A 14,205-nucleotide genomic window follows, 5' to 3' on the forward strand; every position below is an offset into this window, starting at 1 on the left:
AATTTAGTACCATTTAGTACTTTTCGTACCTTTATAGTTCGAATTTCCAAAAACCTTTCATCGCTTCTCTTCATCAGTGACTCTCATTCCAAATTTCAAGATTCCAGCTCTATCCGTTAACCTAAAGCCAAATAGTACTAAATTGAGTACCATTTAGTACTTTTCGTACACTAATAGGTAGAATTTCCAAAAACCTTTCTTTGTTACTCTCCATTAGTAACTCCCATTTAAAATTTCAGGATTCCTTTATCCGTTCACCCAAATCCAAATTGTACTAAATTTAGTACCATTTAGTACTTTTCGTACCCTTATAGTTCGAATTTCCAAAAACCTTTCTTTTTTACTCCCCATTAGTAACTCCCATTTCAAATTTCAGGATTCCAGCTCTATCCGTTTACCGAAATCCAAATTGTACTAAATTTAGTACCATTTAGTACTTTTCGTACACTAATAGGTTGACTTTCCAAAAACCTTTCATCGCTTCTCTTCATCAGTGACTCTCATTCCAAATTTTAAGATTCCAGCTCTATCCGTTAACCTAAAGCCAAATAGTACTAAATTGAGTACCATTTAGTACTTTTCGTACACTAATAGGTAGAATTTCCAAAAACCTTTCTTTGTTACTCTCCATTAGTAACTCCCATTTAAAATTTCAGGATTCCAGCTTTATCCGTTCACCCAAATCCAAATTGTACTAAATTTAGTACCATTTAGTACTTTTCGTACCCTTATAGTTCGAATTTCCAAAAACCTTTCTTTGTTACTCCCCATTAGTAACTCCCATTTCAAATTTCAGGATTCCAGCTCTATCCGTTTACCGAAATCCAAATTGTACTAAATTTAGTACCATTTAGTACTTTTCGTACACTAATAGGTTGACTTTCCAAAAACCTTTCATTGTTACTTTTCATCAGTGACCTTCATTCCAAATTTCAGTATTCCAGCTTTATCCGTTCACCCAAATCCAAATTGTACTAAATTTAGTACCATTTAGTACTATTCGTGCACTTATAGTTCGAATTTCCAAAAACCTTTCTTTGTTACTCTCCACAAGTTACCCTAATTTCAAATTTCAGGATTCCAGCTCTATCCGTTCACACAAATCCAAATTGTACTAAATTTAGTACACTTTTGTACTTTTCGTACACTTATGGTTCGAATTTCCAAAAACGCTTTGGTACATCTTTCTAGCTCTCAATCAGTTACCCTCATTCCAAATTTCAGAATTCTAGCTCTTACCGTTTGCCTAATACAAAGGGTACCATATTTAGTACCTTTTAGTACTTTTCGTACACTTCTAGGTCGAATTTCCAAAAACCCAGCCTTATCTCACCCCTATACACCAACAGCAACCCACACCCAAAATTTCAACTTTCTAGTTTCAGCGGTTTCGTCTGGCGCTGATGAATCAGTCAGTCAATCAGTCAGTCAGTCACTCACCTCACTACTCTTTTATATATATAGATTTCAAATAGATTCTTCAAGAGCCGCGGATGTGCCTCCACATTCTATTTTTGGTAAAAAACCCATATTACTAGCGAATCTCTGTAATTTATGACACGCGTTTTCGCTCATATTATAATCGCTTATAAAGGACTCCATTTATGTAAAAAATGTTAAAGAAAATCGCGGATTAATACTCCGATTTGTCAAAATAAATTTTGCTGATTTTCGTATTTCCATGCTATCTATATCCGCGGTTTTAGTGGATGGATTCGATCGCGGAAGGCCTCTTTAGATCCGTCGCGTAAAAAAAACTAAATTCACGCGGGATACAAAGGAAATTAAATGGCACTTGCAAATTTTAAACAAAACAAGTAAAAAAGTATCAGTCGGCTTTGCCGACAGAGATATACCCTCAGCCTGTGTATATTGAAACAATTTTTTTCCAAAAAACGCATGTATTTAGGGAGTTTTAAAAATTTTGGGCGTTTGATTAGGATTTAATATCAAAAGTTTTGCGGAGGAGATACTAAAAAGAATGGATCTCTAGCCACTACATATGGTACCATAGGGGTTTTTTAGAACTTCAGGGATGTTTGCTCAAGAAGTATGAACTTGCCCCTGAAACAACTTTTACCATCGCAATTGAGGCAGCAATGCAAGTTGCTTCAACAAAAATCAAAGTGATTCGAAAGCAGGTCTTAAAGTGAACATGTATCCGAAATTTTGAGTGGGAGGTACCGGATGGAATGGACAAATATAGTCCATATTTGAACCTGATCTATATCTGGTAGATATATTAGGATGTGTAGAGTATGGACCAATTCGGCCACTCTCTTCAAGAGTAATCGTACGCACAATTTTTCCGAACATTTTTGAACTTTTGTGGGGGAGGTACCTGAAGGAGTGGACCAATATGGCTTATCTTTGAACTTAAACTATGTTTGGACAAAATATTACTAAGGCCAAACTTTGGACCGAATCGGCAGACCTGTTCCAGAGTTATTTTGCCCTCCAACCTCCTTACACGGTGTCATAGGGGTTTTTTGCAACTTTCAGGCTATTTTCTCAGGAAGTATGGACTTGCCCCTGATGAAACTTATACCGTCGTATGGAGGGCAGTGAATACAAGTTGCTAAAGCAAAAATCAAAGCGATTCGAGAGATGTTCCTAAACTGAACTTTTCCAAAATTTTGTGTGGGAGGTACCCGACGGAGTGGACCGATTGAGTCCATATTAAAACCTGATCTAAGTCTGGTACACGCTCCACGATGGGCAAAGTATGGACCAAATCGGTTACACCCTTCAAGAGTTATCGTGCGTACAAATTTTCGAACTTTTGTGGGGGAGGTACCGGAAGGAGTGGACCGATATAGCTCATCTTCGAACTTAAACTAAGTTTGGACAAAATATTACGAAAGCCAAAATTTAAACCGAATCGGTTCATCCCTTCGAGAGTTATCGTGCGCTCCAGCCAGCCAGACAGACAGACAGACGGACGGACATTGCTCAATCGACTCCAAATTGTCTGAAACACATTTCGTCCAAACATACTTGGGGTCTAAAACCATTATTTCGATGAGGCACATTTTGCCCGTATGAAAGTGTATATACCCTTCATAGCCTAAAGGCTGAGGGTATAAAAAAATGTTGTTGAGAAGATTTTAGGTACGGTTCTCATTGATGACTAATCGATATTTCCCCATTTTCATGGTCCTTTTTGACATTTACCTAATTTTTGTTTAGAATACCATGTTTTGTTTTCTTGTATATTCGTTATTGGTCTGTTGTGCTTCTGAAATACTTACCATAAATAGGGCCACACGCCCTAAAGTGCAGTTAAATCCAGATACTACTATAATTTGTTTTACTTCATACCTCGATAAGAGACCAAAGATTCAAATTCTATTATTTGATATTATACCCACGTACGCTAAAAATTCTGGAAACTTCTAAAACTTCTTCTATAATCTGTGCTATATATTTAGAGATCTGTGTATTGGAAATTTAGGTACACTAATCCTGTAATTGTTCTTACTAGCGTAAAAGGCTGAGGTTATTTACCTGTAAGCAAATCCAATTGATTCTTTCTTATTTGTTTAGTATCGCATATTCATAATCGATTCAATTTAAATTCCCATGCATTTGCTGCTATTTGAAAAATGGAATTTTAATTTTAAACAAAATATCTTAAATAATTACCTCAATTGAACCAATGATTCAATTTTTGATTTTGTCTTAATTGAATTAAGCCAATAATTAACCATAAATATGCAAAGAAACCAAACAAGTGCACGCATAATATAATTGATGGCAATTAATTTGCAATTTGTTAATGGTCATGGCACCCAGCCTTACTTCACTGCAATGGCATCAGCGCAGATCTTTATTTTTCAATGTTATCAAACTTTCTGTTTTGTCAAATGTTTTGCAAATGAAACACAAAGTATTGACCATTTTGTATGATACATGGTAATTTTTGCAAATGCTACTACATTTAAATCCCAAACAGTAATCACAGAGTCAATTGCATGGATATACATTTTTGTTTATTTAATTTTTTATTTTTATGATTTTTTTATTTTTGTTTACAGTTGGGCCATGTCATTGAGATTAACGCGAATATTTGTTCCAAATGCATTTTAATTTGTGTTATTTCTTTATCACAACAACAGAATGTTGTGGTTAAAGAAACAGTCATAGAGCTCAGAGCCATATCCATTGCCAGCTTAGACATGGACATTTGTACAACTCTTATTTGTTTTATGTCACAATCTTTCAGAGTCAATAGATCGCATGACAAATGATTCGTCGTCGTATATGATTTTTACTTTTTTGTTTTTATTTGTCCAATTTATTTATTAAATCTAGGTATGAATGTTTTATTATTTAATAAAAATAACATAATCGAGGTTGATCGGTTTATCTTGTGATCGCGGTTATTTTCGCACCAATTAATTGCCGAGGCACACTTTGTAATGACAAAATAAAAAAGTAAACGGTATAAATTATTTTTATAAAATAAAAAATAGAAAATCAGAAACGGTTTATCGATATTGGAACCCAGAGAGATACATTTTTAGTCCCTTTAAAACTTGAACTTGGTTGACGTATGATCTTGATTGAAATTAACATGGCTACAGTTAGACCCTATATCTATCACTTCTCATCTCAAATTGACACTGGCTTCTCCGTGTCGACATTCTTACTATTAAACATCTATAGAACACAAGTAAAAATAAAAGCAAGTAAAAAACAACAAAAACAAGTAAAAAATTATCAGTCGGCTTTGCCGACGGAGATATACCCTCAGCTTAGGTAAATTGGAACTTTTATCTACGGACAGATAGAATGTATTTAAGGTCTTTTCAGAATTTTATTGCATTTTTTGGACCTTCGACCGTGCCGACAAAAAATTGTATTTCGATTAGAGTTCAAAAGTGTTGCGGAACAGGTACTTAAGGGAATGGACCGACATTAGGCCGGGGCGATTTGTATGGAAGGACAAAACTGTTAAGGGGCGCCTGGAGTTTCTGATTCTTGGGATTGTACTGAGCAAAAAAGTCTACTAGACCATATGTCTAAAGTGAAAATCGAGCCCCCGGATTTTGACTTGAAGTTTTTTATCCACTTTTTTGTTGATATTTTAGCATATAACAGCCAAACAAACCATTGAGATTTTCGATCCAACACAAAGACAACAATTTTAGCCAAGACAATAATTTAGAACTCTCTAGTACAACTTAAAAGCATTGGAATGATCCTTCAGGCAGTTTTGGCATTGAGAAAGTGCACATTTTTCGGAAAATATCGATAAAGTGAAACTCGAAGTCAGTGGGCGGAAAATTCCTTTAGATATGAAAGCCCTTGGTGTAATTGACAATTTTATCAGCTTTCTAATGATATACATATACGGTTACTTAAAAACCGGTTCAAAAATCGGGTTTAATATCAGAATATCCGGTTCAAAAATTTATATAACCGGTTCTATCCTCCAATAAAATTTGTTATTAACGTGTTTGTCATTACCAGAGCTATTTATGATAAGTATTTCAGAAGCACCACCGACCAATAACGAATATACGTAAAAACAAGAACCGCACCTAATATCTTCTGAGCAACATTTGTAAAATACATATTTGGATGTTAAAAAATTTGATCTTGTAGTACTTTTGCTACGGTAGAAGAAATAAAGGAGGAAAAGGAAAAAAAGGAATTGAGTTAGAAAATATTCGCCATTCAATTTGACTGGAGACATGTAAACTCAAAATGAAGCTACCAGGGACGTACGCAGGATTTCATTTCGGGGGGGGCCCAACTTGAGCAAAAATCATAAAAATTAAAAATGTTGTGTATCGTTACGTAAAGCTATTTTAAAGGGGTTTTAATTGATTTTATGTATATTCAATATTGCCACAAAGTATATACATTCAAAAGAGAGAGATCACAATATTTTAGATACAAGATTAAAATTTGGAACTGATTATAATATATTAGTCCTTGGATGATCCATATCAGACCACGTTCGGCATAGTCTCCTTACAAAAGTTTTTAACCAAATTCTCCAACAGAAATGAAGCAATAACTAAAAAATTTTTCAAAATAATATTACCCATATAGATGTACGTTTTGGTGTATCCCAGAATTTTCAACCACATTAGCTCTTATTTGGCATTTTGGGTTCTAAATCCCGCAGCGAATAGCTTTCGAAACATGTTCTATATTCGAGGCTATTAGCATAGTTTTTAAAAATATCGTCAGTAATATGGATTTTGGAAATCATTTTGTTGGGAGAACTTCCATGCAAAAAGTGGTGAAAACAGATCCACGTTCGAACGCAGGGATTGCATTCGCGAATATTTCGAATAGATATATACATTGTTTGGAGGATATAAACAGTTCGATCTGAACATAACGCCGTTTCTTCTTTATCACACACTAAGTTCAGTGCCATTAAAAAAGTTTTGTATTATTGTAAGAAAATAATATTCTTTAGTGCATAAAAACACCAAAACTTTACTATTTTACCAGAAGTGATAGAGTCCGTAAAAGCCAACTAATAATTCAGAAAATTACATTAAAAAAGAAGAAAAAAAAATCAGGAGCCGGGCGACTCATAGACTCCAAATCCAACACGCAGTACTGTTTGAGACTACGCTAACACATAGTCGAAAAAATCCTGAAAAAATAGTTTAAGACAAAAAACTTTATCTGATACATCAATGGTTGTTGTTCCCGCTTATTTCTATCTTAATTGTACTACTAGATGTTTATGGACTCGATGATCTTAAAAACTTTCCAATGACCAATCACTCCTGTCGGCACAGCGGAGACAAACTTATGAAAATGCGTAACCTTTGGTTTTCTGGAAAACAAGTAAAAAGTTACAGTCGGGTTTGCCTACAGAGATATACCCTCAGCCTGTGTGAGTTGAGACTTTTATATATAAACAGATCGAATACGGGCTACATAGCCAATTTTTTCTATAAATTGTAAAGCCAAAAAGTTTCAGAATTTGATATGTACGTAATTATAGGATGTTTCCGTCAAATGGGGTAATTGAAATTTTGTGTTGAAGGTATTTGAAGGAGTGAATCGATATAATCCATATTCGAACCTACTCTAGGTCTCGAAAAAATCGGATTGGACTTTGCTCAAGATTTGCCCCATACGACGGTACAAGTTTCATCAGGGGCATGTCCATACTTCTTGAGAAAATAGCCTGAAAGGTGCAAAAAAACACCTATGATACCGTGTGTAGTGGTTGGAGCGCAAGATCACACTCGAATGGATCTGCCGATTTGGTCCAAAATTTCGTAATATTTTGTCCAAACTTAGTTTAAGTTCAAAGATGGACCATATCGGTCCACTCCTTCAGGTACCTCCCCCACAAAAGTTTAAAAATTTTCGGAAAAATTGTGCGCACGATAATTCTTGAAGGGAGTAACCGATTAAGTCCATACTTTGCACATCGTAAAATTTCTAACAGACTTAAATAAGGTTCCAATATGGACTCAATTGGTCCACTCCTTTGGGTACATCCCACACAAAATTTCGGATAAGTTCACGTTAAGACCTGCTCTCGAATCACTTTGATTTCTTTTGAAGCAACTTGCATTCGCTGCCTCAATTACGACGGTAAAATATTTTTCAGGGGCAAGTCCATACTTTTTAAGAAATAAGCCCGAAATGTGTAAAAAATCCATATGTGGTGGCTGGAGAACAGGATAGCTCTCGAACTGATCTGCCGATTTGGTCAAAAATTTGGCATTCGTCATATTTTGTCCAAGCTTAGTTTCAGTTCGAATATGGGCAATGCCGGTCCACAACTTCCGGTACTTCCCCCCAATATTTATAGAATGTCACTAAAATGGCATGCACGATATCCTTTTAACGGGGCCATAAAATTCAGAAAACAGCTTAAATACATTCCAGCTGTCAGTAGATGAAATTTTCAATTCACATAGGCTGAGGGTATATCTCTGTCGGACAAGCCGACTGATACTTTTTTACTTGTTGAGATATAGAAGTTCAGGTCACATTTTTAGGTTTTTTTGTTAGGTATTCACGATTTTCTTCAAAACAGTAAGTCTTGTCGAAATGGGACTACAGAAAATCGTGTAGCTGTGAAAAATCTTTACAAGATTGGGATTCGTAATTTTTTTACTCGGTTGTACCATTTTTGAGATATATAAGTTAAAGTTGGGAAATTCTAGTCCTGACATTGTTTTATAAGGCGACGATACAATTAGTGAGTTGTCCAAATTTGAACTTCTATATCTCAGAAATGGTAAAAACTACGAAAATATCATATAAGAACAGTATTGTAGATAATTTTCACTGCAAAACCGTAAAAAACTAAAAAACCCTAAAAATGCAATTTTTTGTTTTTCGATTTTCTCATCTAAGCTTCTTTTATTTAAAGCTGGTTCAAGAGCACCGTAATATACAATACAAATAACAGCAGATTTTAATACAATACCATACGAGTATAACGAAAGTTTGAGCATTAATTTCGTTTACGGTTGTTTTCAGCTACAAATTTGTTACTGACAGGAAAAAATTCAGATGGGCACGCTATTTATAGCAGATATTATCACTTTATAATGCACAACAATACATTTTTCTACATTATTTTATCCCACTATTTAGCAACAAGTTAATATAAACTAGGAATACAAAATTTTGATTAAGGCAGTAAAACAATTTTCTAACTGCTTTTCGAGATATACTCCACGGAAAACCCTTGATATGTCGTACATATTGTCCAATAGACATTTCATTTTATGTACTTCTAATCCGCACAATACTGAATTTGTAAATGTTTTGAATAAAAATGAGTTTAAAGCCTCAAGACCTTTATATTCATTACAGAATTCCAAAACACTGGCATGGCATAAGGAAGGAATTCAGTTTTACTGGAAGTTTCTCTAAAAAGAGTATTCAAACAAAAAAAATTAAATATTTCTTAGACAACTTGATGACAAAGTACATTTTCAGTACAGAACCTTCAGAACAATATCAGTTTTCATTTGAAATTTTAAAAACAAAAATTATTTTAGAGAAAAAATCGTAATAATTGTTAAAGTAGCTCAAAAAATTGTAGTCGACCAAACCATTTCGGGGGGGGCACGGGCCCCCAGTGCCCCCCCCCCCCCTGCGTACGTCCCTGGAAGCTACGATAACGCTTAACAGAGATATAAAGCTATTTTCTCACAAATTAAGGAGCCATAATTAAACCATTAATCACGCGATATCTCAGAAACTTGACCTATGTTGAAAGTTTCCTTTTGGGTTCTTAGTACACTTACCAAGGGCTTTCATCTCCAAAAGGAATTTTCCGCCCACAGACTTCGAGTTCCATTTTGTACACACTATCATTTATCGATATTTTCCGAAAAAGTCGTCTTTCTCAAGCCAAAACTGCCTGAAGGAGCATTCCAATGCTTTTGAGATGTGCTAGAGATTTCTTAATTATTGTCTTGGCTAAAATTTTTGCCTTTGTGTTGGATCGAAAATCTTAATGGTTTGGCTGTTATATGCCGAAATATACAAAAAACCTGGATAAAAAACATAAAGTCAAAATCCGGGGGCTCGGTTTTCACTTTAGACAAATGGTACAGTGGACTTTTGCGCTCAGTTCAATCCCAGGAATCAGAAACGCGAAGGGGACATTAAGGTTTTTTTCCTTCCACACAAATCGCCCCAGCCTACTGTGTATTCCAATTTTCAAATAGCTATCATGTTCTACAGAGGTGGTGGAGTAAAAATTGAGGCTCTCCTACTATTTATTTTTGTTGGGAATATGAAAAGGTTTACAGTTTGTGAGAAAATTAACTCAAAAGGAAAGTTCTTATGTTAAAGGATTAAGGATTATCACACGTTTCAAAAGAACAATGGCCCCAAAAGTATGGGTTTCCTTCAATAAATTCGAGATTTTAACAAACAGTACAAATTAAAACTCGATCAAGATCACCGCATATTGAAAATTTAGAACTTTTCAGAGCATTTCATGGCTTTATGATTTATAAACAGGACATAATACCCAGAATTTTGTCGCTACAGTTGTTGTATTTACAGATGATCAATTTTCTGGGTTTTACGATCCAGTGTGCGGTGGATTTGTCACATTAAAACTGCCATTAAAACTTGAACACAGATTTGCAGGTATGTGATGAATTTCGAATCGATTTGCAATGAAAACGATTTGTCCAAAACGAGTGAATTGTTTTTAGATGTGATGGGATCCGCATCGAATTTCAATTCCACGTTGTTTCAATTTCATTAAATTCCCACAAACAAAAAACGGACTGGTGATGCCTAATCTGCAGTTTTAAGAAGAAAAATAGAAACAAAAAACACTTTAGTCTTGGCGATGGCAAAAGCCGAAAAAATGTAATAACAAATAAAATAAATTTGTGTTCTTGTTTAAATTGGCCTATATGGAAGTTTAGTGTGGAAATTCTTGTCCAATGACATGAGAACTTTACAAACATTGCAAACAACATATTAAGCGGATGTCTTCACTAATCTAGAGGAAAGAAACATGTTCAAAGTAGATTTTTTGATCTATGTTTTTTTTATCGAAATATCAAATATTTTCTTAACAAAATATACTAAATATAAGGCATATTTCAAGCTTTTTTTCCTAAACAAATATCAAAATCCATTACATCGTTTATAAATCGACTACAAAAATATGATCGTTTTCAAAACGAGAAAAATAAACGATTATCGAATTGCATTACACGTCTTTTTGATCAATTTTTCCATAGAACAAAATGGAATATGAAACCGATATCGAAAACAATTCGATGTCGGAAAATGTACATGCATCACACCTACAGTCGTTTTTGACTCGTTTTGAGCTCGAAATCGATTTCCATCACATACCTGTTAGTTTTATTTTGTTCAAAAAGAATCAAGAATTTTTTACACAGTTCCACATGGGTTCTGCTATGCCTACTAACTTTATCAATATAAAATTTCGGATTCGAACCGTACATTTTCTAACGAATGCAAATAATGCGCATTTTATTGTTATCACCGAAGACTATCTTCGTGTGTATCAAATAAAATTAATTGTTTGCTGTATTCAACTCACACTGTAAAGAATGAAATAATGAAACACTCTTTAAGTTGATTATAACATCGTCTTTCAATATACATAGTTAAACAACATGGTGCTTTTTATACCTTATACATTTTGATTTCAATGCTGCATACTAACTTTTGCGTATTTCTCGTACGTTGTTCGATAGGTAACATCCTGAGGAAATTACAGTCAAAATCAGAATGTTGTTTTTTAACTTTGCATTATAATGTGGGGTTTTTGTTGTTGTAACAGTATATGATACCTTTGGAAATTCGTTATTCTTCTTAATCTGGCTCTGGGTCTATGTCCATTTCTAGGAATGTTGTGGATATTTCGATGGGTTGTAACCACATAGCTACCGGAGTTTGTTGAGTAATTTTAGCAGGGCTGTTGAAAGGGTGTATTGTGCGAGCATGTGTCGCGTGATAGGCAGATATTTTCTCAATCCTTTCGCTATAAAAATTTAGACGGATACAGCATCCTAAGTGTAGTTGAACCAAAACAATTCTGGTTTGTCATAGCAGCTGACGCTCCTCAGCTTGATATCTTTGTAAGTTCGTATTCTTGCTTAATCTGGCTCTGGTTGCATCTTCAGTTCTAAGAATGTTGATGCTTCGATGGGTTGTAGCCACAAAGCTACTGGAGGTAGTTGAATAGGTTTAGCAGATGTTGTCATCAAGTCTTTTTCTATAAGAATTTAGACGGATACACCATCCTGAGCGTAGCTGAGACAAAACTACTCTGGTTTAGAGTAGCAGTTGACGCTCCTCAGCTGCGGTGGGTGGAGGATGTTTTCCGAGGACCGCATTCACACGATAGTTGTATTGGCATATGTGAGAATCATATTTAAAACTGCTTGATAGGCTTGTTGATCTAGTGGTTCTATCTTGTAACGTTGGACCTCTTTTTCTACGAAGACCGCCTCCTGACGTGCTTGGGTGGGGTGGCGGGTTCCTATCCACCATATGGTGGATGGCTCTCATGGTACCACCTGAGGAAGTACTGCAACGAAAACATGCCGCTGTGTTACTGTAGGGAAGAATCTTTGTTTCCTCGTGAAGACAAGACATTCTAATTTCAATTTGAATATATGCCCATCGCGTTGCACTTGCATTCGCGAACCACGCTAACGCCTCACAGTCCGATCTATCGCGTTATATATGGTCGACAAGGTTTCTTTATCTGTCCCCCAAGCTGTTCCTACATCTCAGCTTATCGCATATAGCTGTGAATGTGAACCTTAGTGGGGGATTGGTCTCATATTCTTCGCGTGGAAAAAGGTGGTAAAATCAGACAAATAGGAGTTCTGCCTTTCACAGGGAAAGTACCAGACCCCAACATCGTACAATCCTACCTTAAGGTTGTAGAATACAGGAGATATAGAGTTTAAGCAGTTCCGGGGATATTACACCACCTCCCCTGTTTCACTCTACGAGCTTTGGACTTCTTTTTCCTGAATTCCACGTACGACTAGGGTCCACATATATAATTGATTATCCAAACGTTTCATATTTGGCTGGAGGGTAGTCTGCTCAATGTTCCCAAACAGCGTAGAGTGATTGACAATATCAATGGCTTTTCATAAGTCAAGTGCCACACCATCAGTGTGCTATCGTACGGCTTGGTCATGTTGAGTCCTCGACTAATATGTGTGGGGATATCATGCAGCCATGTTGTCGTGCTGTGCTGCTTACGGAACCCATGCTGATGATCGGCAACTGAATAGCTTTTTCTGACGCTGCTTAAGAGTATTGCCTAAAGAATCTTTGCTATGGGTGACAAACACGAAATCGGTCTGCTCGATTCACCTTTTCTGGCATCCTCTCCTGGCTGGAAACGACGTGGCTGACTAGCGACATGTTGAGAACATTGGTCAGATACTCGACTCCCGGCTCTTTCAACATTACCATGGAGATTCCATCAGGTCCCAACGTTTTGAATGATTAAGCGTTCCTGATGACATTCGCAAAATTATCCCTTGTAAATTGTGGTGGCTCAACCTTATCTTCGCCCTGCCACTCCCGAGGTGCTGGACAAACTGTTGATTAAAATAACTTGCACCGTTTCGGATCAGTCAGCCAAACGACGCTGAACGTGACTGAACTCCTATCTTTCATCTTTTCAGGGTTCAAGAGTGACATAACCGTTGCCCACAATTCACTAATTCCGGCTCCAATGTTGCAACTCTTCAGAAAATTTAGGTACTTTGTCCGCTTATGCTCACCGACCAGCAGTTATATGACGAGCGGCTGTAGCAGTGATGATGTGTCGGAACGTCCTATTTGCTACCGGAATATCAGAAAGTTTGGCCAGATCTCTAAAGCGATTAGTGAACTGTCTGAAACTAGGTAAATTGGCTTTCTCAAGATTGATGAAAGTGCGGCGCTCAGATGTGATGAAATCAGGCAGCCTGCTGATGGAGGCAATTAGGAGAGATGGTCTGAACCAAGAGAAACAACGGGTTGCCAGGTGACGTCATTTGTCAGACCATGAGGTACAATGGTTATATCTGGAGAACTGTGCCACTCCCCGCTACTTTTGGTACGGGCGTCCTCATTGGCCGTGGAAAACGTAGAGCTATCAATACGCTCAGCCAGCACTATACTCTTTTGGTCCGAGGACCGAATGCCACAACTCTTATTAAAGTCACCCAAGACAAGTCGATTATGACCTTCCACACGCGGGCTAATGTTGTGTCTATAACCTGGAGTATAACTATATATCGAGAGGATGTATACGTTAAGCGACTCTACCACGGTAGTTCCACACCTGACTACTACCCCATACAGGGTCATAAGAACCAGGCTCAATCGAGATAAGTCTGTATCGAATCTCCACTTTTGGTACGATCCTTCCTCACTACATTGTAACAATCTCAACGCTGTAAGCTGAAGTTGTTGCTTACCTTGGTTTCATGTACCGCTACGAACATGATAATCTTGCGACTCATAAAATTCACTATTTCCTGTTTGGGGGTACTGCCGGGGAATCTCATATTCTGATGACGACAACTCAATGGAGGCTGTTCTTGTCGTGGTCCTTCAAATGGACGAGACCAGAGGAACCTCTGAGATGCACTCAAGACATCAAACCAGTATCGAAAAACCCACCTCCCTTCCAGCATATTCACTCTCATCTTCCCTTGGACTTGGCTGGAACCACCGTGA

The sequence above is a fragment of the Musca autumnalis genome, unplaced genomic scaffold (assembly GCF_047663935.1).
Source record: "Musca autumnalis isolate F117 unplaced genomic scaffold, ASM4766393v1 scaffold_1, whole genome shotgun sequence".
NCBI classification, from domain to species: domain Eukaryota; kingdom Metazoa; phylum Arthropoda; class Insecta; order Diptera; family Muscidae; genus Musca; species Musca autumnalis.